Here is a 26,720-nt window from a genome sequence, read left to right as displayed (position 1 = left end):
TCATAAATTATTTAGAGACTTCAGGAAGCAGGCAAATTAAGAGAAAGCAGAGTCTTTATGCATAGCAGCGTGGTTTTTTTCTTTTTAAAAAATGCTTATCACATTTCTGGAACAAGAAATACAGATGAAGAAAGATAAAAAATGGAAAGAATAGAGGCAGAAGGATAAGATATTTCATATCTTCTATAATAAGATATTTTAATATCAAGGCATGTGCATTATTAGGGAGAAGGAGCAGATACCCCACACACACAAAAAGAAAGTTGAGTTATGTTAAAGAAAATAAAAGAGAGAAAGAAGTAAAAGAAAGCATGAGACTTTGGACATAACATTGAATTTTGTGTCAGAAGAGCAAGGTTTGAATCTCAGTTTAGCAATTTACTACATGTGTGATTTGGGGAAAGCAATTTATCTTCTTTGAGTCTCAGTTTCCTAATCTATAAAACCAGCGGGTTGAATTTGAAAGTCCATTCCAACTTGAAATCTATCATTCTATAACCTTGAAGACAAAGACTCTCAGATACCAGAAAGAATTAAACCTGAAAATATATAAAGGACCCAGAAATGGTCATAAAACACATGAGGAAGCGAAGAAGAGAAGATGGAAGGGCAATGAAAAGTGGACAGTATTATGTTTATAAGAATTCTAATAAGATCAAAGTAATGCTTGTAGCAATGATGTTGATTTAGTATAGAAAAAGTATAGTAGAAAAAGAAGGCATAAATATCTACAGCATTTACAACCTTATTTCAGACTATTGCTCAAGCTTGATATTTCATCTCCTACCTCAATTTATTTGCATAAAGTCTCTCCCAAATTCCCTCCTTAGTTCTGTCTCTTGGAATCCTTGTTTGTTTGTTTTCCCAAGATCACCTCAGCTCCTTTCTCTTCCATTAAATCTTACCTGACTCTACTCCACCATACCTCCAATTATCAGCACTATGTCCCCAGTTTTTCTTGTATTTTATATGTTTTTCCCCAACCCACTAGAATGTAAGCCCCTTCAGGGTAGGCACTGTTTCTTTTTGTTTGTTTTTGTATTCCTAGTGCCTGGCATATAAAAGGTGCTTAATAAATATTTTCTTAATTCAATAAATAAAACTATGAAAATAAAATTGAATGTCAATGTAAGAGCATTCAAAATATGAGATGCTGTAAAAAGCAAGCATTATAAATATGACAAAAATAGGAATGGAATATTTGCTGTCTGTGTGAGATATTACCTTTGTGTGTGTGTTTCACTATCTGTGCCTGTGCATCTATATTTAACTGTAGACTCATTTTTGTTGTAGAACTCAAATCAAGTGACTTTTAAAGTTGTAAATAATGTTCCCTATTGCAAATGTCCTTTTTTTGGATGGCTCAGGGTAGAATTTTTAGAAACCCTATAGCTGACATGGCTTGTAAGGGATGCTTAGAGAGATCTTTTTGGATAAAGTTTCAAGATACTGAAGAGTTACTACACTAAAAAACAGGAAATGTGCTAGATTTAAAGTCTGAAGATCAATGTTCAAATGTTGAGACTTACACTCTGTGTTACTTTAGGCAAGTCACTTCATCCCTCTGGGCCTTAGTTTCCTTTTCTGTAAAATGAAGATGTCTAAGGTCTTTTTAAGTTCTCAATCTATGATCCAATGATCCTTCCAGTTCCAATTCAACATGACAGATACAGACTCCAGAAGGACCTCAGTGGCAAGGAATTACATCTATAATAATGCTACACTTGCTGGGACTTAGGAAGGGTCAAGTGAGCCTGGTACAAGGTTTCCATTTTAAAACCATACACATGCAGTAGGCAGGGAAGATGGATAGAGAGGGGCAAGTCTAATTAATTTCTTGTCGGCTTTGATTCACATATCTTTAGACCTACAAAGGTTGGAATAAAATAGGAGTTCAGGAAAAAATTTAAGATGACCAGCTATAAAGTCTATAATTCTCTTTTTATCTGACTTCACTTGGTTACTAATTCAGCTCATTCTAAGAAGCTAAAGGAAGATTAGGTTCTTTATAGCTGTTTAATATCCAATCTAAAGGGAACCTGAGTTATTTGAAACATTTCACTGAAAATCACCTTCATTTTAGAGGTTCACTAAGCATGTGATCCTACCTTATGGTGCTATATAAATGTCAGGAGTTATCACCATTTACCTGAAGGAAGTCTATGACAGTTTACATTGTCAATTGTAAAATTCTATGCAACTGTGAATTATAGTTATAATTTTTATTTGGATAATAATGTGCTAATAAAGTGAAATAAAAATAAAAGCAAAAGCAATAAAATAAAAATAATAAGAGTAAAATAATACTTAGTTATAATAGTAAATAGTAATTACAGTAAATTAATAACCATATTCATAATTACAAAGATTACCAATAAAATAATTACAAAAATTATCAATATAGTAATTATATTAGTAATTACAAATTACTAATATTAATTACAAAAATTATATTGGTAATCACAACATTAATAATATAGTAAATTAGTAATAACAGTAAATAAAAATAAGTAAAAAGTATAATAAATAAATTTAAAATTAGAATAAAACAATAATATTCAATTAAATCCTATTATTGCTCAATTATAGGATGATCAATTTAGAAGTGATCTAGGCCAATTCCTTCCCTTTACAAATAAGAAAAGTAAGTTTAGAAGAGATCAAGGATGTAGTTAAATGGCAAACCAGCATTCTTTGCACTTTATCATACTCTCATCAATAAGGAAGCATTCATTAAACAGCTATTATAAATGAGGCACGGGAATAATAGAAAATAGTTTTCCCCTTGTTCTTCTTAATAAACCACATTTAGTTGGACTCAATTTAATTGATTTCTTAATGGCCAAATCTGATGGCTTTTTCTAAATATTCATCTTCTTAAGCTTTGTATAGAATGTGACACTCTTTCCTTCTGAAGAAACTCCCTTCTTTACATACCTGCCTCCCCCATATTCATTTGCAGAGGTGGAGAGTCCATGGTTATAGAATATTGTGTATAATATCAGATTGTTTTGACATATTGACTGGAGTATGTACATTTACTGAAGATCAAAACCAAGAAATATGTCAGAATTCTCAGAATTATGACAAGAATCAATAATCAAACAAGGATTGTAAGTCATTAAGCCAAAATTCAAAAAGGCTCTGGGACCAGAAGAGAGTAAGAACACAAAAAAGACTGATTAACAAGAACCAGAATCAAGTCAAAGATCCTGGACAATTCACACATTGAGAAAGTAAACACAATATCCTTTCAGCCTTTCTTCACCTAAAATCAGAGGATGAGAAAAAGCTTATAAAAGAAAGTGCCAAGAGGAAAGAAATGACTAATACAGCTGCTCTTCATCTATAGTTATGCTTATTGAGTTAGGCAAGGCTTGTCAGAATAGAAAGACTTTGGTTCAGTAAGTTAATAACAAAGTCCTTACATGTTAAGAGGTGTCTGTGTGTTCTGGTGGTTAGAGTGATGTATGTAATTTTGACTTAACCCTTTCAGAGGAGTGCCGAGTAAAAGAATTGTGAAACTATTTGAACTGTACCTTGGACAGCTGGTGGAGAATCTTTTAAACTATAAGCAGCATTTTAAAGGGACTTCCTAAAAGATATAGGAGAGTTTACTGAGAAACATTTTTTATATTTATATAGAATACATCTCTCTAGGGTAAGAGCTGCTTTTAATGCTAAGAGTATGAACTCCTTCCCCTGGGAGCACATCTTTCCACATTGGACTTGGAGTCAGAAAGAAGTTTGATCCTGGACAAGTCACTTAATATCTCTGGGCCTCAGTTTCCTTACCTGTAGAATGAGGACAACAGGACTTGATGGCCTCTAACATGTCTTCCAGCTCCCAATCTATGAACTAATGTTCTTATAGGCATGACAAGAAATCCATACCCTGAAGAAGAGAATGACTGAACCAGAAGAATTATGGGAAGATACTTATTAAAGATTAAATAAATGGGGCCATGACTAGTTCAATTAACTTGTTACAGTGGATAAGCAATAAGAGAGTCCATGGATTTCTCAAATAGCCCAGTATTGAGAGTGGCTGATTACAGCAGGAGGCTGGGCACACACTTGATCTGTAGAAACCAAGACCAGAAAGCACTAGGATAGTAAGAGAGCACTGAGAGCATAATGAAGTAAAACGAACAAACAAACAAACAAAAACCCTTTATTTGAAAGTGAATGCCAGTTATGGAATCTTGTAGGTATGAACCAAGGGGAGGAGAGTGGACAGGTTGGACAGAGGATGGTCAAAACTAGAAAAGTTGAAATGATAGTGAAGGAGGAACAAGGTTATGTCAGGAGCAAAAATTGGGATTTCATTAAACAGGAAAGTGTTATATTAAAGATGTTTGCTTCTAAGTGTAATTTTTAATAGAACACTATACACATCTAGGGAGGGACTATTTTGTGACAGTCCATCTAAGTCTTAAAGCATTTGATGTCATTAGAGGAGCAGAAGCAGTATATAATTTCTTATCTATCCATCCATTTATTTTTCTATCTATTAATTATTTATTTTTGTCAATGAATTCTCTTAATGGGATTTAGAAGGCTAATCTAGACCTCAGGAGAAAATATAAAGATTTCAAGGGAGACTAAAGAGGTCTGGGACCCCCTTACTTCCTTGAGGAATTCTTGTTCTTACCTTCACAATCTAAATGCAGGAAACTGTTAGAAGGACATATTTCTAATTGGCTGTGAACAGCTATAGTAACAATAATAATAATAACTTGCAAGTAAGTAGGGCTTTGTAATTATAAAGTACCTTTCATAATTCATATCCTTTGATCTTGATAACAATCCACAATAGGACATGACAATATCATTATCCCCATTTTATAGATGCCCACATAGGCTAAATGAAACAGTGGGGTGTCATGGAAATTGCCCTGGATTTGAAGTTAAAAGATACTTTTTAGCCCCTCCTACCCGAGTGAAATTGGGCAAGGCATTTATTTCTCTGGACTTCAACTGAGTCATCAGTCAATGACTAGAAGGGGTCAATCTCACAGTCCATAGTCTCAGAGTATTACCCAAGCCATTTTAAAACATAATTATGAAATATGTGACAAAATAAAATGTATTTTAATTTTTTATTAAATATAAGATGTTAATTTGTCATTTCCTTTTTTTTTTTCACTTTACCAGACCTTGTTTTTTTTTTTTCAAATTACATGTAAAGGGACAGCTAGGTGGTGCAGTGGATAGAGCACCAGCCCTGGAGTCAGGAGTACCTGAGTTCAAATCCGGCCTCAGACACTTAACACTTCCTAGCTGTGTGACCCTGGGCAAGTCACTTAACCCCAATTGCCTCACTAAAAAAAAAAAAATTACATGCAAAGATAGTTTTCAACATTCACATTTGTAAGATTCTGGGTTCCAAATTTTTCTCCTACCTACCCTTTCCTCCCCCTTGAGGCCAGCTAGCAATCTCATATATGTTATACATTACAATCATGTTAAACATATTTCTACATTTGTCATGTAAGAGAAGAGTCAGAACAAAAAGGGGAAAAAACACAAGGAAGACAAAACAACAACAACAATAGCAATAATAAAAGTGAAACATTATGTTTCAATCTGCAATCAGGCTCCATATTTTTCTAAATGTATTCATCTCAAAAGTGGAAGCATGAGACTTTTGGCAATGTCTTAGATCACTGCATTGCTGAGAAGAGCTAGGTCTATCACAGTTGATCATCATACAACATTGTTGATACTGTGTACAATGTTCTCTTGGTTCTGCTCATTTCACTCAACATCAATTCATGTGAGTCTTTCCATGTTTTTCTGAAACCTGCCTGCTTATTGTTTCTTACAGCACAATAATATTCAATTACATTCATGTACCACAACTCGTTTAGCCATTCCTCCACTGATGGTCATCCTCTCAATTTCTAATTCTTTGCCACCAAATAAAAGGGCAGTTATCAATATTTTTGCACATATGGGTCTTTTTCCCTTTTTATGATATCTTTGGAATAGAGACCTAGTAGTGGTATTTCTGGGTAAAAGGGTATGCGATGTTTTAAAGCCTTTTGAGCATGGTTCCAAATTGCTCTCCAGAATGGTTGGATCAGTTCACAACTCCACCAACAGTCCATTAGTGTTCCAATTTTTTCACATCTCTTCCAACATTTATCATTTTCCTTTTTTATCATGTTATCGAGTTGGATAAGTGTGAGGTGGTACCTCAGAGTAGTTTTAATTTGCATTCCTCTAATCAGTAGTGATTGAGAACATTTTTTTTTTCCATATGGCTATAGATAGTTTAAATTTCTTCAACTGGAAATGTCTTGTTCGTATCCTTTGACCATTTCTCAATCTGGGAATGATTTGTATTTTTTTTAAATTAATAAAGTATTTTATTTTTTTTTCCACTACATGTAAAGATAGTTCTCAACTTTTGTTTATACAAGCTTTACAATTTCAGATTTTTCTCCCTCCCTCCCCACCCTCCCCCCTCCCCTAGACAGCAGGTAATCTGATATAGGTTTTATATATATATATATACACATAATAACATTAAACACATTTCTGCATTAGTCATGTTATAAGAGAAAAAATCAGAGCAGTGATGAAAAATTTCAAAATAGAAAAAAACAACGGCATCAAAAACAAAAGAAATAGTATGGTTCATTCAGCATCTATACTCTGCAGTTCTTTTTTTTTTCCTTGGATTTGGAGATCCTCTTCCATCACAAGTTCCCTGGAACTCTTTTGTGCCATTGCATTGGTGAGAAGAATATAGTCCATCACAGTAGATCAACACTCAATGTTGATGATACTGTGTACAATGTTCTTCTGGTTCTGCTCATCTCACTCATCATCAGCTCACGCAAGACCCTCCAGGTTCTCTGAACTCCTCCTGCTCATCATTTCTTACAGCACAATAGTATTCCATTGTATTCATATACCACAGCTTGTCTAGCCATTCCCCAATTGATGGGCACCCCCTCAACTTCCATTTACTTGCCACCACGTAAAGAGCAGCTATAAATATTTTTGTACATGTGGGTCCCTTTCCCCTTTCCATGATTTCTTTGGGAAAAAGACCCGAAAGTGGTATTGCTGGGTCAAAGGGTATGCACAGCTTTATCGCCCTTTGGGCATAATTCCAAATTGCTCTCCAGAATGGTTGGATCAGTTCACAGCTCCACCAACAATGAATTAGTGTTCCAATTTTCCCACAGATTCTCCAACATTTATTATTTTCCTTTTTTGTCATTTTAGCCAATCTGATAGGTGTCAGGTGGTATCTCATAGTTGTTTTTATTTGCATCTCTCTAATCATTTGAGATTTAGAGCATTTTTTCATATGGGAATAGATAGCTTTGATTTCTTCATCAGAAAACTGCCTGTTCATATACTTTGACCATTTCTCAATTGGGGAATGACTTGGATTCTTATAAATTTGATTTAGTTCCCTATATATTTTAGAGATGAGGTCTTATCAGAAGTACTGGCCTCAAAAATTGTTTCCCCGCTTTCTGCTTCCCTTCTAATTTTGGATGCATTGCTTCTGTTTGTACAAATTTTTTTTTAATTTAATGTAATCAAAATCATCCATTTTGCATTTTATAATATACTCTATCTCTTGTTTGGTCAAAAACTGCTCTCCTTTCCAAAGATCTGATAGGTAGACTATTCCTTTCTCTCCTAATTTACCTATAGTATCACCTCTTATGTCTAAATCATGTATCCATTTTGACCTTATTTTAGTATAAGGTGTAAGATGTTGGTCTATGCCTAATTTCTGCAATATTACCTTCCAGTTTTCCCAGCAGTTTTTGTCAAATACTGAGTTCCTATCCCAGAAGCTGGAGTCTTTAGGTTTATCAAACACTACATTACTAGTGTCATTTACTACTGCATTTCCTGAGCCTAGCCTATTCCATTGATCTACCACCCTATTTTTTAGCCAGTACCAGATAGTTTTGATGACTGCCACTTTATAGTAAAGCTCCAGGTTTGGTACTGCTAACCCACCTTCCTGTGAATTTTTTTTCATTATTTCCCTGGATATTCTTGATTTTTTGTTTTTCCAGATGAATTTTGGTTTTTTTTCTAGCTCTATAAAATAATTTTTAGGTAGTCTGATTGGTATGGCACTGAATAAGTAAATTAATTTAGGCAGTATTGTCATTTTTACTATATTAGCTCTGCCTATCCATGAGCAATTGATATCTTTCCAATTATTTAGATCTGATTTGATTTGTGTGAAGAGTATTTGCTAGCTGTGTTCATAGAGTTCCTGGGTTTGTCTTGGCAAGTAGACTCCCAAGTATTTTATATTATCTACTGTTACTTTAAATGGAATTTCTCTTTCTATCTCTTGCTGCTGGACTTTGTTGGTCATGTATAGAAATGCTGATGATTTATGTGGATTTATTTTATATCCTGCTACTTTGCAAAAGTTGTTAATTGTTTCAAGTAATTTTTGAGTTGATTCTCTAGGATTCCTTAAGTATACCATCATATCATCTGCAAAGAGTGATAGTTTTGTTTCCTCCTTGCCTATTCTAATTCCTTTAATTCCTTTCTCTTCTCTGATTGCTAAAGCTAACATTTCTAGTACAATATATATATATATATTTTTTTGCAGGGCAATGGGGGTTAAGTGACTTGCCCAGGGTCACACAGCTAGTAAGTGTCAAGTGTCTGAGGCCGGATTTGAACTCAGGTACTCCTGAATCCAGGGCCGGTGCTTTATTCACTGCACCACCTAGCCGCCCTCTAGTACAATATTAAATAACAGGGGTGATAATGGACATCTCTGTTTCACCCCTGATCTTATTGGGAAGGCCTCTAAATTATCTCCATTGCATATAATACTTGCTGATGGCTTTAGGTAGATACTGTTTATTATCCTAAGGAAAGCTCCCCCTATTCCTAAACTCTCCAGTGTTTTTATTAGGAATGGGTGTTGTATTTTGTCAAAAGCTTTCTCTGCATCTATTGAAATAATCATATGATTTTGGTTGGTTTTCTTATTGATGTGGTTGATTATGTTAATAGTTTTCCTAATGTCGAACCAGCCCTGCATTCCTGGTATAAATCCCACCTGGTCATAGTGTATTATCCTGGTGATGACTTGCTGTAATCTCCTTGCTAATATCTTATTTAAGATTTTGGCATAAATATTCATTAGGGAAATTGGTCTATAATTTTCTTTCTCTGTTTTTGCTTTACCTGGTTTTGGTATCACCACCATATTTGTGTCATAAAACAAATTTGGTAGAACTCCTTCTTCACCTATTTTTCCAAATAATTTGTATAATATTGGAATTAATTGTTCTTTAAATGTTTGGTAGAATTCACCCGTAAACCCATCTGGCCCTGGGGATCTTTTCTTAGGGAGTTCATTAATGGCTTGTTCAATTTCTTTTTCTAATATGGGTTTATTTAAGGATTTTATTTCCTCTTCAGTTAACCTGGGCAGTTTGTATTTTTGTAAATATTCATCCATTTCATTTAGATTGTCAAATTTATTGGTATACAGTTGGGCAAAATAATTCCTAACTATTGATTTAATTTCCACTTCATTGGTGGTAACATCCCCTTTTTCATTTTTGATACTGGTAATTTGGTTTTCTTCTTTCTTTTTTTTAATCAAATTAACCAATATTTTATCTATTTTATTGGTTTTTTCATAAAACCAGCTCTTAGTTTTATTGATTAATTCTATAGTTTTTTTGCTTTCAATCTTATTAATTTCTCCTTTGATTTTCAGGATCTCTAATTTAGTATCTAATTGGGGATTTCTAATTTGTTCTTTTTCTAGCTTTTTAAGTTGCATGCCCAATTCATTAATCTCCTCTTTCTCTTTTTTATTCATGTAAGCATTTAGAGCTATAAATTTTCCCCTAAGTACTGCTTTGGCTGCATCCCATAGATTTTGGTATATTGTCTCATTATTGTCATTCTCTTGGATATAGTTATTGATTGTTTCTATGATTTCTTGTTTGGCCCATTCATTCTTTAGAATGAAATTATTTAGTTTCCAATTGATTTTCATTATACTTTTCCCTGGCTTTTTCTTACATGTAATTTTTATTGCATCATGATCTGAAAAGGATGCATTTACTATTTCTGCCTTTCTACCTTTAACTATGATGTTTTTGTGCCCTAATACATGGTCAATTTTTGAAAATGTGCCATGTACTGCTGAGAAAAAGGTATATTCCTTTCTACCCCCATTCAATTTTCTCCAGACATCTATCATGTCTAACTTTTCTAGTAATCTATTCACCTCTTTCACTTCTTTCTTATTTATTTTCCAGCTAGATTTATCTAATTCTGAGAGGGGGAGATTCAGATCCCCCACTAGTATAGTATTACTGTCTAATTCCTCTTGTAACTCATTTAACTTCTCCTCTAAGAACTTGGATGCTATGCCACTTGCGCATACATATTCAATATTGATCTTACTTCATTATCTATAGTACCTTTAAGCAAGATGTAATTTCCTTCCTTATCTCTTTTAATGAGATCTATTTTTGCCTGCACTTTGTCTGAGATAAGGATTGCTACCCCTGCTTTTTTTACTTTAGCTGAAGCATAATATATTCTGCTCCAGCCTTTTACCTTTACTCTGTGTGTATCTCTCTGCTGCAAATGTGTTTCTTGTAAACAGCATATTGTAGGATTCTGGTTTTTAATCCACTCTGCAATTCGTTTCCGTTTTATAGCAGAGTTCATCCCATTCACATTCACAGTAATTATTACTGACTGTCTATTCCCCTCCATTCTATTTACCCCCTTTGTACTTTCCCCCCTTCTTTCACCCTATTCCTCCTCACCGACGTTTTACTTCTTACCCCTGCCTCCCTCGATCTGCCCTCCCTTTTTATCACCCCCCTCTCTTTTCTTTACCCTTTTCTCACTTGCTTTTGTCCTCCCTTCTATCAGTCCCCCCCTTTCCCTTCCCCTTTTGCTTCACTAAACAGTGAGTTAAGTTTCTTTATCCCAATGAACGTATATGTTATTCCCTCTTTGAATCAAATCTAATGAGAATAGGGTTGAAACAATGTTCACCCCTCTTTTCTTTCCGTCTATTGTAATAGGTTTTTTTTCACCTCTTCATATGATAAAATTCATCCCCTTCCACCTCCTCTTTCCTCTCCTCCCCATAGACTCCCTTTTTAACCCCTTAATTTTTTTTGTATCATCACATCAAAGACAATTTATATTTATACCTGCTGTATAAAGTCCTTCTCTCTACCCAAATACATTTATAATTCTTAAGAGTTATGAGTATTATCTTCCCATGTAGGGATATAAACAGTTTAACTTAATAGGGTAACCTTTTTTTTTTCCCCCTCTGTTTACCTTTTTAAACTTCTCTTGAGTCTTGTATGTTGAGATCAAATTTTCTATTCAGTTCTGGTCTTTTCACCAGGAAAGATTGAAAGTCCCCAATGTCATTAAATGTCCATCTTTTCCCCTGAAAGAAAATGCACATTTTTGCTGGGTAATAGATTCTTGGCTGCAATCCAAGCTCCTTTACCTTCCGGAATATCATATTCCAAGCCTTGCAGTCCTTTAATGTTGAAGCTGCCAGGTCCTGAGCAATCCTGACTGTGGCTCCATGATATTTAAATTGCTTCTTTCTGGCTGCTTGGAGTATTTTCTCCTTCACCTGATAATTCTGGAATTTGGCTACAATATTCCTTGGAGTTTTCCTTTTGGGGTATCTTTCAGGAGGTGATCAGTGGATTCTTTCAATGATGATTTTATCCTCTGAATCTATGATATCAGGGCAGTTCTCCTTAATAATTTCCTGGAATATGGTGTCTATATTCTTTTTCTGGTCATGGCTTTCAGGCAGTCCAATGATTCTCAAATTGTCTCTCCTGGATCTGTTTTCCAGATCAGTTGTCTTTCCAATGAGGTATTTCACATTTTCTTCTATTTTTTCATTCTTTTGATTCTACTTGACTGATTCCTGGTGTCTCATGGATTCCTTATCTTCCAAGTGTCCAATTTTAATTTTTAAGGCATTGTTTTCTTCAGTAAGATTATGCACCTTTTTTTCCATTTGGCCAAGTGAATGTTTTAAGGCAGTGTTTTCTTCAATGAGATTATGCACCTTTTTTTCCATTTGGCCAGATGAATTTTTTTTTTTTTTAGTGAGGCAATTGGGGTTAAGTGACTTGCCCAGGGTCACACAGCTAGGAAGTGTTAAGTGTCTGAGGCCAGATTTGAACTCAGGTACTCCTGACTCCAGGGCCGGTGCTCTATCCACTGCGCCACCTAGCTGCCCCCCAGATGAATTTTTTAAGGCATTGTTTTCTTCAATGAGAGTATGCACCTTTTTTTCCATTCGGCCAACTGAATTTTTTAAGGCATTGTTTTCTTCAGTGAGATTATGCACTTTTTTTTCCATTTGGCCAGATGAATTTTTTTAAGGAATTGTTTTCTGCAGTCAATCTTTGTACTTCCTTTTCCAAGCTGCTGATTCTTTTTTCATAGTTTTCTTGTTTTGCTTTCATTTCTCTCCCCATTTTTTCTTCTACCTCTCTCAATTGATTTTTAATATCCTTTTTGAGCTCTTCTAGGAAGGCTTTTTGTTATTGAGACCAATTCACCTTCCCTCGTGAGGCTTCACATGTAGGCAATTTGAGGGTATTGTCCTCATCTGAGTTTGTGTTGGCTTCTTCCCTATTGATACAGAAGCTCTCAATGGAAAGGGCTCTTTTTTGCTTCTTACTCGGTATTGCATTATTAATTTATTTTTTAAGTTGAGGTCTGCTCTGGGGGCACTAGGGTCCCTGTTTTGGGCTTCTTGTGCAGGGGTATAGGTGCTGTGTGACTGGTTTTTTACTCTGAGGCCTTTATGGTGTGTGGAGATCCCCCGCACTGCACTTCCTGTCTGGGTGTGCTCAGCCAGCCAGGCGTCCACTCCCGGCGTCCGTTCCCGCCTGACCCGTTCGTGGCCCTCCCGGCCGGTGCAGGTAGCTTTTTCCACTGTCCTTCTTGGCCAGCAGATTTTTGAACCAGGTTCCAGGGGCCTCAGTTGTTCGGCTGTGGCCCGCAGCTCCTGCTGACTTGCCCTGCCCACCTCGGCGCTGGGTGGCTGCCCTGCACTGGGCCTCCCTTTTGCCCAAGTCAGACCGACCTTTTCCTGAAGTCTTCTAAATTATCTCTGGTTGGAGGACCGTGTCTCTCTGTCCCTTTGCAGGTTCTGTAGTTTCAGAATCCCTCCAGAGGCTTGATTTAATGTTCTTTTTGAGGGAGCAGAAGGAGAGCTCAGGCGGCTTGATGCTTCCTCTCCGCCATCTTGGCTCTGTCCCCCATGATTTGTATTCTTATATATTTGATTCAGTTCTCTCTATATTTTATATATGAGGACTTTATCAGAGATACTGGCTATGAAAAGTGTTTCGTAGCATTCTGCTTTCCTACTAATTTTGTTAGCATTGGTTTTGTTTGTGCTAAAAATTTTAATTTAATATAGTCAAAATAATCCATTTTACATTTTATAATGTTCTCTATCTCATCTTTGGTCATAAATTTTCCCCTCTCCATAGATATGACATGTAAACTATTCCTTCTTTTCTAATTTGCCGATGGTATCATGTCTAGATCATATCTAGATCATGTACCTATTTTGACTTTGCTTTGGTGTACAGTGTCAAATGTAGGTCTATGCCTAGTTTCTGCCATACTATTTTCCAGTTTTCCCAGAAGTTTTTGTCAAATAGTGAGTTCTTATTCAAGAGGCTAGAGTCTTTGGGTTTATCAAAAAGGAGATTGCCATATTCATTTACTGTTCTGTTTTGTATGCCTAACCTATTCCAGTGATGCACCCCTCTATTTCTTAGCCTGTGCTAAATAGTTTTGATGGTTCCTGCTTTACACTATAATTTTAGGTCTGTTACAGCTAAACCACCTTCCTTTGCATTTTTTCATTATTTCCCTTGATATTCTTGACCTTTCATTCTTCCATTAATTTATCATTTCTCACAATATGTAGCCTTCAGGGGTCCATTTTTATCTGAATTTGATATTACTGAACCAATAATCTCTAAAGGTCTCCTTCAGGTCTGACACTTTGTGGACTTGTGCTATAGCTGTCCAAAAGACAGTAAGCAGAAAAATTGGGACTAGACCATCTGATTCAACATCTGATAGTTTCTACCACAGCATGACAAGGGAGACAGATTCATTTATGAGACTTTCACAGATGTCAAATAGTCCTAACTCTAGCAGGATGTTCAGGCTTTCAGAAATGAGAGGAAGGCACTCACATATTGATGGCAGTAATAGATACTCTGACAGAACCCAAATTGTCCTCTAGCACTAAGAATGTATTTCTGATGAATGAGACTCTGTTGGAGATAGGAAATTTATGAAAGGATTTATTTGGAGAGGCAAAATGAACAAAGGATCTCTCCTCATTTCAAACTATACCAATAACCCCCATCTAAGTCTACGTACCCATCAAATAACTTTAAATCTAGTAAATTTCATAAAGTGTCATTATTGAGAGGATAGTAGGGTTCAGTGATCTTGAGATATGTTAATCCTATAATGTGGGGATGTGTCAGGATACCCTAAGGTTCAAGTTCAAGGCATTAAAGTACTTTCTCTCAGAAAACAAAACAAGAACAAAGCAAGATTAAATTAATTCTTCTATGTGAATTTTAGAAGACTAAATGATAAAGAGGTAGGTAGGTGGCACAGTGGATAGAGTGCTGGACCTGGAGTCAGGAAGACTTAGCTTACTAGCTTACTTACTAGCTGTGTGACCCTTGGAAAATACTGTTTGCCTTAGTTTCCTCATCTGTAAAATGAATTGGAAAAGGAAATGGAAAACTACTATCTTTACCAAGAAAACTACAAATTGTATTACAGTCAGAAACTACTGAAATAATTGAACAACAACAACAAATAATAAAAGGGTAGAACTATTACTTGTTAAAAAGTGAGGGCCTTAAAAAAAAGATTTTTAAAAAAGGGGCAACTAGGTGGCGCAGTGGATAAAGCACCAGCCCTGGATTCAGGAGTACCTGAGTTGAAATCTGGCCTCAGACACTTGACACTTACTAGCTGTGTGACCCCGGGCCAATCACTTTACCCCCATTGACCCCCCCCCCCCCAAAAAAAAAAAAAGAAAAAGTGAGGGCCTTGACAGAACATGAAATTTGGAGTTTGATGTCGCTGTTGAGGTGACAGGAATCAGTTGGATCATATGAGCTAAGCCAAGAACAACTGCAGAAGAAGTAGGGAGAATAAAGACTGTAGCCACTGTGTACAGCATGCTATAATGCCCCTAATATTGACTAGGCAACAATAGGCACATTATTAAGTATCTCCAAGGCACAGTTTCTTCATCCATCAAATGGAGATAATGATATCTAAACTACCAATTAATAAGAATAAGAATGTTCTATTCAATAAGCATTTATTCAGTACCTGCAATGTTCCAGGCATAACTAGATACAAAAACGAAACAATTCTTACACTCAAGGGGCCTTCATTCCACTTCATGTAATAGTACCATATGCCTAGATAAGTAAATTGAAAAGATATACAAAATAGATTAATTCAATACAACAATTGGGGCAAATCAGGAAAGGCTCCTATAAGAGTTAGTACATGACCTGAGCCTTGAAGATAGGGGTTCCAAAAGGCAGAGTTGAGAAGAGAGAGCATTCCAGTAGTGTGGACATCCTAGGCAATGGCATAAGGTAGAAAATGAGATATCTTGTACAGGGATCAACAAGAATACCAATTTTAATGTAAAATAGGTTACATAAAGATGAATACATAATCCATCTGGGAAGTGTTATATAACTTGGAAAGATAAGTGGGAGCTACATGGTGAAGGACTTTTGATGCCAAACAACATGTATTTTGTCCTAGAAAAAATAAGGAATAACTGACACAAAGCAATTTGCAAGCCTCACAGCACTTTGTAAATTGCCAACTAATGCTAGTTGTTTTTGTTGATGTGACTTTACTAGTAGTAACATACTTCCCATACCTTAATTCTTCAAGGTTGCATGATTTAATAGACTTTAAGTTACACTTTGTATTTACGCAAATCGCATCCTGAATAACTTAGTAAATGATCATCATGAGTGGCCATTACTGTGGAACCAAGGTAATGATAAGACTTCAAACTGATCTACACTGATCCTCAGAAAATCGTTGTGCTCTCCTCCATGACCAGACCTGGACTCAGGAACTTCTTACTTGGGATCTTTCTCCCTTCACAGTTCCCTACAGTTGTTTTTTATCATGTGTGTATGCATGTATGTGTGTATGTACACATACATGTATAAGTATACACACATATATGTTCTCTTCCCAGATCAATTGTAAGTTTCTCATATTGGAAGGAGGGGCTAAGGCCAATTTTATTTTTGTCTTTTTATTCCCAACTTCTAGCACAGTGTCTGGTATATAATAGTTACTTCATTAATGATGGTTTTCAGTGTTAGTTGGACCTATTTGGGCTGTGCTGTCCTAGATTTCAATAACCCTGAGTCACCTCCAACTGAAATGATATCTCAGCCATCAACAGTCATCATGCACATAACTTAAAAGAAAAGGAAAATGTTTTGGTCTTTGTTTATATAAGAATTCCATGGTCACATAAGAAAAAGATCAAATTAGTAGCACACTGTAGAACACCTGACTGGGATGGCAAGGCTTATGTGGAAATGTGGAATGACATTGGACAATCTTCAGAGTTAGCTCAGAAATGAATATCTGTGACCTTAATTACTTCCCTGTATACTCCTAGTGGAATGGATCAACAAAATGAGAATGGAGGTTACATTTTCAGATGGAGAATAAGACTGTTTTCTAGATGAAATAAAGAATCCATGAAAAAGAAAACCACATTGACCTTAGTTCTGACTTTTGAACTGGTACTAGTGTAGGAGGAGACTGCGGGTAAGCCAATAAGGAAAAGTAAGAAATGATGATAATAATAAAATTAATTGGGGTAGCTAGGTGGCACAGTGGATAGAGCACCAGCCCTGGAGTCAGGAGTACCTGAGTTCAGATCCGGCCTAAGCCACTTAACACTTACTAGTTGTGTGACCCTGGGCAAGTCACTTAACCCCAATTGCCTCACAAAAAAAATTAATTAATATTATCACTAACAATAAAACCCAGCATATTAGATGAGGAGAAACTTGTAGAATTCATCAGAGTTGCCTAGTCATTGGGAAGAGAAATATGGTCAAATGTTGGTTTTAGATCCATCTGTGCAATGGAAAGGTAAAACTAACTGAAAAATAAACAAATAAATAAATAAGTAGATAAATAAATAAATGGCAAAGAAACTAGAGGTTAATTGATGAGAAATCCAGAGAAAAAAATACATGCCAAAAATCAAAGACAGTGGGTACACAAAAGAAGCTCAACAATAGCTTATTAGAATTCAAAAAATTTGAGAGGAAAAAATAAATTACCATCTTTCAAAAAATGATATTGTAGCATAAAAAGGAAGTCATTTGAGTCCATCAATTAACCCACTTTAATATAAAATGTTCTAGCTTTGATACCTTTGTCAGGTGAGAACTTCTCAATTGGCTTAATCAATCAGAGGCATGAACTGAGTGTGACTAAGATCTACATATCTCCTTTGGGTCAATCAATTAATCAAAGGCATTTCAGATAGTGGTGACAGCAACTGTGAGTTTCTATAAAATATTAAGCTAGTTCCAAACATAGGATTTCTATGTCTGGCAGCAGAGAGGAGAGAGCTATTCCAGCCAAACCTCTCTGAAGGAATTCCTTGAAAGCATTAAAGATAAGCTTTTGTGCCCCCCCCCATGAACAGAGGAAGATGATATGAATTTTTGATTTTCAAGGAATTTGAACTCAAGGCTATTTTAGAAGTATCCCAAGGATAGCAGTAGCTGTCAGTGGTATCTGCATTAAAGCTGAAGACCCAGAGAAAACGTAGTCTTGTAACCCTATTAGGAGCCTATCCAAAACAAACAAACAAACAAACAACAACAACAACAAAAAACAAAACAAAAAAACTATGCCTTCCTTAAGAAAACATTGTAACTACCTCACAAAGGGAAGAAATGGACATCTAGCAACTGGTAGCCAAGAGTTACCCTTTGCCATAATATGCTCTATAAGTTTGATCCCACTTTCCCTTGGCCTCTGTAAGTAATTCAGAGAGACTTTTGGGAAGATGTTTTATACTTATTCTGTCATCATAATAAATACCCCCTTTCTAAAAACAATCTAAGTCTGGCTGCCTAATTTTATCATCTGACAATCATGGAAAGGAAGCACACCAGTGGGGAGGGGGTATCATTAGCATTTTTAAGGCATACACCCACCTTTCAGAACTACTGACTAAATGCAGATATATCAACCACTCTCTTATAACTCAAGCTGCCAGAGCAAATATGGGCTGGAAAAATAGCTCCAGACCCCATCCTACAATAAATCAAATAATAACTAAGAAACTACAAATTGTGAGTTAGTACACATATTATTCGTATATTACTAATAAGAAAACTGAGTTTTAGGGGACTTGCACAATGTTTAGCAAGCAGTGGCCTTAAAAGTAAGGCACTGGAACCTAGAATTTCTCATTCAAAATCCATTGATCCTTTTTCCCAAACTGTGCTTCCTTTCAATGGGGATATGCTACTGAAAGAAATTCAACAAATCTATGCAAAAAAGGCCAAAAAGTGGCCAAAATATTTGACATTGATTTTACTAGTGACCATTCAGTCTATATTTGAACACGTCAAATGAAAGGGAATTTATTACCTAATGAGTCAACTAATGGCATTTTTAGATAGTTCTAATAGTTAAGAGTTTCATAGTGAGCCAGAATATGACTTCATGTTACACTTCTGAGCCCAGCAGAACATGTCTCCTTTTTTGTACATGTATTTCAGAGTAATTAGACTTACCAGCAGTAAGAAAGGGTCAAAAGAGAATCTCACAGAATCCTTGCATCTCAACATACTTCAGTAGCAAGCAAATGACCAAAAGTAGAAAAAATGGGCAGAAACCTGGGACTCAGGTAACAAGGAGAAAACTTCTAACTGCTTTTGTCTTGTTCTCTTTTCAGCAAATCTCCTATTGTGAGGGGCATATTAAAGTTAAATTTATGGGGGCAGCTAGGTGGCGCAGTGGATAGAGCACTGGCCCTGGAATCAGGAGTACCTGATTTCAAATCCGGCCTCAGACACTTAACACTTACTAGCTGTGTGACCTTGGGCAAGTCACTTAACCCCAATTGCCTCACTAAAAAAAAAAAAAAAAAAGTTAAATTTATGCTTCTACTTTTGAGATGAATACATAAATTCCAAATAGTAGCCTCTGTCATTATAGCTAGCTAATACATGCACTGTGGCTTTCTCCCCCATCAAACTAGCAAAGCAATAATAGAAGATTATCATTATTAAAGTATACCTCATTAACCTTAAGTATGCAATGTTTACAATCATTTCTTGTCATCTAACTTAGAGTCTTAGAATTGGAAAATATCTTACTGAAAACCTGCTTGATTTCATTCCCATGACAAGAATCCCAGATAATTCAGAAAACCCTTTTAAAAACTCTATGACTGGGAGTCATCTGGCAGCTAGGTGGTGCAGTGGATAGAGCACCGGCCCTGGAGTCAGGAGTACCTGAGTTGAAATCCGGCCTCAGACACTTAACACTTACTGTGTGACCCTGGGCAAGTCACTTAGCCCCAATTGCCTCATTAAAAAAAAATTTTAAGAAAAAGAATTCCAGTGATCAGTGTCTCACTACTTCACAAGATAATCCATTCTAGCATGGGGCATCTTTATTTTTTATATAGTTCATTCTTAAAGTCCACCCTCCTGGAAATTCTACCTCTTCTATTTCTTAGGGAAATATTGAATACCTGCTCCATTTTCCACGTATAAATCCTTCCAAGAGAACAAACAGCTATAAAGTTTCCACAGGTCTTCTCTTCTCCAGTCTAAACACCAGTTCTATCAAGCATCCTTCATATGGGATGGTCTCTATGCTTCTGGGGATTCTAGTCATCCTCCAGAAACTTTGTTTTATCAGTATTACTCTTTTGTTTGTTTTGTTTTGTTTTGTTTTGTTTTTGTCCGGCAATGAGGGTTAAGTGACTTGCCCAGGGCCACATAGCTAGTAAGTGTCAAGTGTCTGAGGCCGAATTTGAACTCAGGTCCTCCTGAAACCAGGGCCAGTGCTTTATCCACTGTGCCACCTAGCTGCCCCTATCAGTATTGCTCTTAAAGTTAAGTGCCCAGAAAAGAATATCATGTAAAAGATAGAGTTTGACCAGTATATGAATATCTTGAAGAACTTTTCTATTAAAATTAACCAATCTCTATCTGCCCTTTTTCTAGCTGTGCAGACTTACTAGTCTGCAAAAGATAAATAAGAAACTTGAGTATATCAGACACATGGCTGATGATTCTGTGAAAGAGAAATGCTCCAGGCTGAAATTTATCAAAATCAAACACAAAATACTTTCATAAAAGTAATATAGAAATGGCACATTTACAGACTCATCTGAGACAGGTAAAAGGTGAAAAGCCAGTTAACATCATGCCCTTCATCCTATAACAAGCTACCATTAGGAATGAGTTAGAACTTCTGACAGGCTCTACATGCCCATGGCATTGAGAGGAAAATGGAAAATTTTAGACCCTGAGCTGAATGCTTTGTCTACCCAAAAAGATTGGGATTGAGAAATAAGATTTTACCTTCATCTGTTTTCTTCTAGACCTAGTTCTCTGAATGTTTACAGATTGCTGCCTTAACCCTATAGTAAGCTGAATATCCTCCAAATAGCAGAGAACCATTTATAGAGATAATTATTTTTAGTTTGGGATCAGACTTGTAATTTCATTCCCTGTGGTAGAACTCTTTCCCACTCCCTCTCACCAAATCTATTGCAATTTCCTCACCCATTAGAATGTATACCCTCTGAATATAGGGACCATTTTGTTGTTGTTTTCATTACTGTTATTCTTTTGGTGGGGAAGGATGGTTTTGCCTTTCTCTGTATACCCAGTTCTCAACATACTTCCTCACATATAGTAAGCACCCAATAAATACTTGTTAACTGACTTGTCTATAGCTTATCATTTTATGAACTTCCTGAGATATGTAGAGATTAAAAGTCTTCCCCAGGGTCACACAACTAGTAGGCATCAAAGGCACCACTTGCATAATGCTCTTCATGACTCTAAAGCCAACTTTCCATCCACTGTAGCATGTTGCCTTGGAGGCAAAATAAATTCTTGGAAATAGTAATAGCCCTAATTGGATAAGGAAGAATGAGTATGTAACAGATCCTACTCTAGGGAAAAAAAACACTCAAAACAAGCTTTCTTTTCAGTTTAGGAATATTTGATTCCTAATGACTAAAATATTCTGCCCTGCCTGCCAAAAGATCCACTTTTAACAATAGCTAAAAATTTTTATCATTTTTCCATTATAAAAGACATAATTATCTTAAAATAACATATCTCTTTAATTCCTGTTTGTGATTTTTTTCAGCTTGTTCCAGTTCACCATTTGCCCCTCAAATTCAGTAAAGGATAGCATTGGAAAAAAATGTAAGACTGGGAGTTAAAATGATGGACCAGTCATACAACAGGTATGGGGAATTATCAAACAATAATCAATTTTTTTTGCTTCTAAAATTTTAGTCTCTATTGACATCCACAAAATATGAAAAGAAAATGTCAAATATCCTGAGCACACTGAAATGACCTCTTATGGTGGACTTATTAGATAATGTGGATAAAAGTCATTACATTGGGTGCTATGTATGGGTTTCCATACATTCTAGGTGTCCATACCATAAGATATCTCTTGGAGTGTGGTAATATTGGAATAGCACTTTTAAAAGACCCGATGTGAAAACCCACATTAATATATATATATATATATATATATATATATATATATATAAATTTTCATTGATTATAATTTGATAATTTATAATATGTAATAGATATTTTTCAGTCATTTCTCAGTCATGTCCTACTCTTTGTGACCCCATTTGGGGTTTTTGTAGCTAAGATACTGTAGTGGTTTGCCATTTCCTTCTCCAGGTCATTTTATAGATGGGGAACAGAGGAAAACAGGGTTAAGTCACCTGCCCACAGTCACATAGCTAATAAGTATTTGAAGTCAGATTTGAACTTATAAAAATTATTCTTCCTGATTTTGAGCTTCAAGCTCTATCCTACCTGACCATAACACTTAATATTAGGCACCTTGCTTCCCAAACTATTTAATACCTAATAAATCATATATAATACATAATGATTATGTTTAGATGATTCCTCCTTCATAGTATGAATTAATTCCTCAATGTACAAAAGGTTTCCCTAGAGTATTGTTTTAGTGGTCTATTTAAATAATAGCACTACTGCATTTAATTGTTGGTTTACAGATCATTAACCATTTGACAGAGAGGCTAGTAGGGCAAATGTTAGGAATCACTGTTAATTTAAGGTAGAAATTAAAATAAAGTTTCTCTGAAATTCTAATGCAAATGGAAAACATTTTCAAAGATGTTATTATTCACTTACAACACTATGGGTACACATGGAATCCTAAGGACGTGGGAGGTATCTTAGAGATCTTCTACTTCAACTTCCTCATCTTATAGGTGAAGAAACCAAGGTCTAGATATATTAAGTACCTTGCCCAAGTTGATATAACTAGTTAGTAGGAGAGATATGATTAAAACTTAGGTCTCCTGATCCTATGTATAAGAAAAGATTTGCCACTATGTGTGAAGTTCTAATAATGACATTTGTTTGAATCAAATGCTCTCCTGAATTGGATATTTAATAAATAATATAACCTATAGCATAGCCAAATCTTTTAGATATATTAAACCTTAAGTTGAGTCTGAAAATATGTGAACTAAGCATTCTCCAATGTTACATTCTTTGACTTCATAGATCATTCCCATATTGCACTATCATACTACCTAAGAACACTTGAAGCCAATTCAATAATAATTAATAATAATGTTGATAACAAAGATTATAATAGAATTTGCATATATTATCTCATTTGTTCCTCATAACAACTTGATAGGTATGTACTAATTTTATCCTTATTTCGCAATTGAGAAAACTGAAACTGAGAGTTAGTGACTTGCCTAAGGTCATATAGCTAAATGTCTATATCAGGCTTTAAACTCAGGTCTTCCAGAATCTAGGTACTAAACTCACTCTACAAAATGACTTAAGCTGGTTTAACAGATAATTGGCTTTGAATGTGTTCAATAGACTAGCAAATATGAATACTTAGGTACTTTAATGAAGCTGTGATCCATGTGATGGATGCTCAAACTTTACTTGTTAAGGTATAAACCATCTATGCTTTATCACCTTGTTGTTAGGTTGAGTTCTGAAATGATTTCTCTCATTATACTCTTTACTAACAAAGATTCTTCATGAAATGTATGTATGATACTTTCTCAGTATCCCAACTATTACTTAAATCAAGTGAATAGATAGGTTGTGGCTATGAATGGGAAGAAATAGTTTTTTTTAATATTTTCCATGTCTGAATTCAATATACAGAGCTGTCATTTTCTCATACTGAGATTTCCTATTGAGATCTTTAATGGATGCATTTCTCCTGTAAAAAAAAAGTTTTGCATCTCTGGAACAAGTTTGAAGCATTTTTTCTTAATTATTTTGAATTATTTGGAGTCACAGGAAGGAATTTTTCTCACATTACTCTAGTGATTCCCACATATTTATTTTCAATTACAGTGTTTTGATAGGAACTGGAAAATCAAAGACAGAAATTAAATTCAGTTAAGTGTCTTGGGTGAAATAATTCATCTGAAAGTTTCATGATAGCTTTTTGGTTTCAAATGCATACCATTTTTCATCACTATTTCCATATCATTCCTTAGCTCTAAGGAAGAAAAATGCATATAAAATAAATATAAGACAATGGGGGAGGTAGAAGTCACAGAATGAGTGAAAGTTAGCTAAAATTTGAAAGATGCAAGGCATCACAAAAAAGGGGAGTTGAGGAAAGGAGGCATTCCAGGAACGATGGACAGAGTAAAGGTACACTTGAAACGCTTTATAATAGAAAGATTACTTTATAAATAAAAATATTTCTACTTGGATATTTGGTATTTATTTGGGATTTTTGCTTCGAGATGTAATGATTGGAATGATGCCACCTACTGGAGACTTGCTGTGGGAAAGCTCCGCCATGAGGAAAATGCCTCAGGGGGCAAGGTCATGTGGCTTTTCCTTGGCGTCAGGAAATGACATTTGCTCATGGGTGCTGTCTACCAAGGCTACCAGCCAATCAACTTGAGGAGCCTCCTATTTTCTGGGAGGAGACAGGAGGGAGGAAAGAGAGCCTGCACAGAGAGCTCTTGTTCTTTTGGGTTCCTGACTGGATGGTGGTGGTGGCGGCAGAGGACTTCACAGGAAATTTGAGGAAAGATAAGAATGCCAGGCTGTTGGAATTCTGTTCTCAATCTTTTTCTTTCTATTTTCCAATAAAACCTTAAAAACCTAAACTCGTTTTATCAGTGATTTTAGTCAGTTTCCCCCAAAACTGGGGGAACAGATTAGAATCCACATTTAGAATCTTAAATTACACAGAGAGTATGTCGATTTTGGGGTTTTTAATGACATAATTTGGTAAATATTATTATTTGACCATAGTAATAATAAATATTATGTGTGTGTCTTTCAATATTTCCCATAGCTTTATTTTTCTTGTTGTCCAGTTGTTTCAGTAGTGCCCAACTCTTCATGAACCCATTTGGGATTTCCTTGGCAAAGATATTGGAGTGGTTTCCCATTTCCTTCTCCAGCTTATTTTCTGAATGAGGAACTGAGACAAATAGTGGTGAGTAACTTGCCCAGGATCACACAACTAATAAGTGTCTTGGGCCAGATTTGATCCAGGAAAAATGATTTTTCCTAACTTCAGGCCAGGTACTCTACCCACTGTGCCCCCTTGTGCCCTACTTCCTATCCTATTGTCCTCATTTCTGGTAAAGTAGGCGGTCCAGATTTTATCTCTAGTTTACATGGTAGAAAAGTGAAAGACAGAGGTTAAAGGACATAGCCAAAGCAACACAGTGACAGAGTTGGGATGAGAATCCAGGGCTTTTGGCTGAAGAACCAGTATTATTCCCACTATATTATATTGCCTTTACATATGGATGAGTCTGAAAGGACATTTTTAGGAGCAAATAAATGGTTTCATGGGTAAAAAGTAGTCCTGAGTAGGTGGCAGAAAGAGTAGGGTAGCTGGCATGAAATTAGCAAGGCCTTAATTCAAAGATGATCTCAGACATTTATTAATTGTGTGACCCTAAGCAAGATACTAATCTTCAGTCTGCCACAGTATTTTCAACTATAAAACAGGGACAATAATACATCTACCTCTTAAAGTTGTTTTAAGAATCAAAAGTGATATTTGTAAAGCACTTAGAATGGTGCTTGGTGTATAGGTGCTTAATAAATGCTTGTTTTCTTTCCCTTTCCCCTAAGAGTTGAAAATGGTTGATTCAGAGGATCTGCTTAATCTGCTTTAAGAAAGTTATGGAGATTGGAAGCAGCATCATGAACTGTTATTCTTCTAGTGTAGCAGATGGCTGCAACCATATTTTATTAAGTTGTTCAGAATCTCATGCCTAGATTAATGCAACAGCATTATCTCAATGCTGCAACAGCATGTTTTATGCATATGCAACATCTTCATAGGTATTAATTCCCATTTGCCAAAAGCTTTATGACTTTATCTCTGGATTTTTCTTTCCTACCTGAAACAATCATCATGGTATAGGGATGAAAGTCAAGTCAAGTCAACAAGCATTTATTAAGCACTAAGAATGTGCCAGGTCATAGACTAAACACTGAGGATTTGAAGAAAAGCAAAAATAGTCCCTGCCTTTAAGGACCTCATAATCTAATGGTAGAGACAATATCTAAACATTGGAGCCTTGATATAAAACAACTGAAAGAAGACATTAGGTTTAAGGGGGGGATCGCGAATGACTTCTTGTAGAAAGAAATTGTAGCTAATACTTAAAGGAAGTCAAGGAAGCCAGGGAACAGAGAGGAAGGAGAGAATTCCAAGCATTGAATAAAAGTGGTAAAATACCCAGAGTTGGAAGATGTAGTGTTCCTAATATTAGGAAGAACAAGGCGGCCAGGGTCTCTAAATGGTAAAATATGTGGAGGAGAGTAAGGTGTAAGGAGGTTAGAAAGGGAAGATGGGGCCAAGGTATTAAAAAAAAAAAACTTTAAAAGCCAAACAGAGGGTTTGGGATTTGTTACTAGAAGAAATAGGGAGTTATTGCAATTTATTAAATGGAGATAGGGATGACTGTCTCAGACCTATGCTTTAGGAAGATTACTTTGATAACTGAATGAGGAGAGATTTAAGTCTGGAAGACCAATCATAATGCTATTGCAACAGTCCAAGTATGAATCAATGATGACCTGCACAACCATGGTGACAGTGTGAGAGGAGAGAAAAGAGGAAAGACAAGAGATGTTATGAAGGTAGAAACCTAGAAAGCTGGGGAAAAGAAGAGGAGAACCACATCCTGATGGCTGGATCCTCCATTTCTAGTGGGAAAATGGTAGGTATTGTTTTATTGATTTAAAAGTGGAAGAGATCTTAGAGACAACTGAATACAACTCATTGCATGGATAAGAAAATGAAGGGGGGGCGGTGCAACTAGA

Source organism: Dromiciops gliroides, chromosome 1 (assembly GCF_019393635.1).
Source record: "Dromiciops gliroides isolate mDroGli1 chromosome 1, mDroGli1.pri, whole genome shotgun sequence".
NCBI classification, from domain to species: Eukaryota; Metazoa; Chordata; class Mammalia; order Microbiotheria; family Microbiotheriidae; genus Dromiciops; species Dromiciops gliroides.
Note: the sequence above shows the minus strand (reverse complement) of the source record.